This window comes from Silene latifolia, chromosome 10 (assembly GCF_048544455.1).
Source record: "Silene latifolia isolate original U9 population chromosome 10, ASM4854445v1, whole genome shotgun sequence".
NCBI lineage: Eukaryota > Viridiplantae > Streptophyta > Magnoliopsida > Caryophyllales > Caryophyllaceae > Silene > Silene latifolia.
The window spans coordinates 82,469,227-82,471,656 of record NC_133535.1 but is presented as its reverse complement, the minus strand read 5'-3'; the positions used below and the strand labels follow the sequence as shown (position 1 = coordinate 82,471,656).

The following is a 2,430-nucleotide window of genomic DNA, read 5'->3' as shown; positions in this document are numbered from 1 at the left end:
TTGGTGAGGTTGTAGATATTCAACCAAACGCTATTGAGTTTGTCAACCCTTTTGCAAGAGAAGGTGAGGAGAACCCAACACAAAATCAACTCACAATGCCTAAATTTTCATCACATTCCGTACCAACCGAGGAGAACCTACCCAATGGTACTCCCACACCACAACACTTAACCGGAAATTTCATTGCCAAATCCGCATTTATCCAATTAGTCGAAAGAAGCCAATTTGGGGGGATGCCTAGTAAAGACCCTCACTCTCACAAGGAGGCTTTTTGTGACTATTGTGATGCGATTTCTCAAACCGGTGTAACTCAAGACAAAATTCGATGGGTCTTATTTCCTTTTTCTCTAATTGGCACCGCAAAACAATGGTTGAAAGGCCTTGATAAGGCTACTCTCGGAATTGACTCTTAGAAGAAATTGGCTCTAGCTTTCTACAAAAAGTTCTACCCACCGGAAAAGACTAACATGCTAAGAGCTCAAATTACGGGCTTAAAGCAAAGAGATGAAGAATCTTTGTATGAAGCTTGGGAGCGGTTCAAGGGAATTTGTCGCTCATGTCCTCATCATGGACTTAGTGAGTGGTTCTTGGTACAACAATTTTGGAATGGTCTTTATGAAGACTCAATAAACATTCTCAACATGGGATCAAATGGTATGTTCACCGAAGTTGACGATAATCAAACTTGGAACAAGATTGAGGAAATAGCGGTCCATAATTCACAATATAGTAGACCTCGCAAGGCTACTAGAGGAGGAAAGCATGAAGTGGACTCTATTACTCAATTGGGTGCTCAAGTTAGTGCTCACATTGATAGTATTAATTTGAAGTTCGAAAAAGCTATGGCTAGACTTGAAGAAGCCTCAAAATCACCAAAGCATCATGTTAATGCCATGACGGCATCTTCATCAATCCCAAGTGGGATATGTGAGAATTGTGGAACTTTGGGACATGACCAAAGTGAATGTAGGGAACAAATGAACAAGTTAATGCTTTTCAAGCATACAAGAGTGGTACCCCTTATTCAAATTATTACAATGAAAACACCAAATTCCACCCAAATCTCTCATACAAAAGCCAAAATGTTCAAAACCCTCAACCAACATACACCCCACCTCCCATGAGAAACCAAAATCAAAGACCCTTTTACAACCAAAACCAAGGTTGCCAAAATAAAACTCCATACAATCAACAAAATGACCAAGGTTTTGATGTTCAAAAAGCGGTCCTCCAAATGCAAAAGAATCAACAAGAGTTTTTCACCCAAATGCAAAAGGATAGTCAAGCAAAGGAAATCACCATCAACAACATCCTAGCCCACACCAAAATGTTGGAAACCCAATTGACTCAACTAGCATCTTCAAGCTCACAAAGACAAAAGGGGCAATTACCACCTCAAAGTAATCCTCTGAGACATGAAATGGTTAGTGCCATTCACTTGAGGAGTGGTACAAGGTATGAAGCACCAAAGAATCAAGTTGAGGATGAAGTTGTGGAAGCTAGTGACAAAGAAGAAGTTGTGCAAAACTCCAAGGATGGAGAACCATCAAAAGAAGAAGTTTCAAAGAAAAATGAAGACAAGGCCAAGGAGAAGGAACCCATTGTGATTAGACTTCCTTTTCCAAGTCGTCAAGCTAAGCCCAAATTTGATGACCAACTTAGAAAATTTATGGAAATTGTGAAGAATTCGGAAGTCTTGATTCCTTTCACGGAATTAATCAATCACGTGCCGGCCTATGCAAAGTACATGAAGGACATCCTTACGAAAAAGAAGTCGATCCGGAAGCTTGAGACTATCGCCTTCACTAAGGTGAGTAGTGCAATCCTTCAAGGGAGTTCACCTTCGAAACTTAAAGATCCGGGAAGCTTCTCAATACCGTGTACCATTGGCGACACAACGATCAACAAATCCCTATGTGATCTAGGGGCTAGTGTGAGTGTTATGCCGTATTCGGTAAGTAAAAGGTTAGGGATGGGAGAGCTTAAATGCACCAATATCACACTACAAATGGCCGATAGATCGACGAAGACACCATTAGGGATATGGGAAGATGTTCCCGTAAGAGTTGGAAAGTTTTTCAAATCCCGGTGGACTTTGTCATTGTTGACATGGAAGAAGACTCCAATATTCCAATCATTCTAGGTAGACCTTTCTTGCACACCGCGGGTGCGGTGATAGATGTGAAGCATGGAGAGCTCACTCTAGAAGTGCGAGATGAGAGCATAACTTTAAATCTTGACAAAACCATGAGAGCGCCCCGTTTGCATGAACCATGTTTTATGGTTGATCATTATAGCCGGAAGGATGATAGGAAGAAGTCGGAATTTCAATGGAAAAAGAAAATTGATGATGCTCCATCAAAAGAGCAAGTGAATTGTAACAAAGAGAGCTTGAAAAGCTCACCCATGACAAGTGAAGAGGATGGCCTC

The 2,430-nt window shown here is 41.1% G+C and overlaps 1 non-coding gene across 1 annotated transcript; it reads right to left on the bottom strand.

Annotated features, from left to right (window-relative positions):
* Positions 1-467: 467 nt before the first annotated feature.
* On the bottom strand, positions 468-574 carry LOC141610086 (small nucleolar RNA R71). The gene has a single exon (XR_012527980.1). It is a non-coding gene; the product is annotated as a small nucleolar RNA R71 (small nucleolar RNA).
* Between the last annotated feature and the right edge of the window lie 1,856 nt (positions 575-2,430).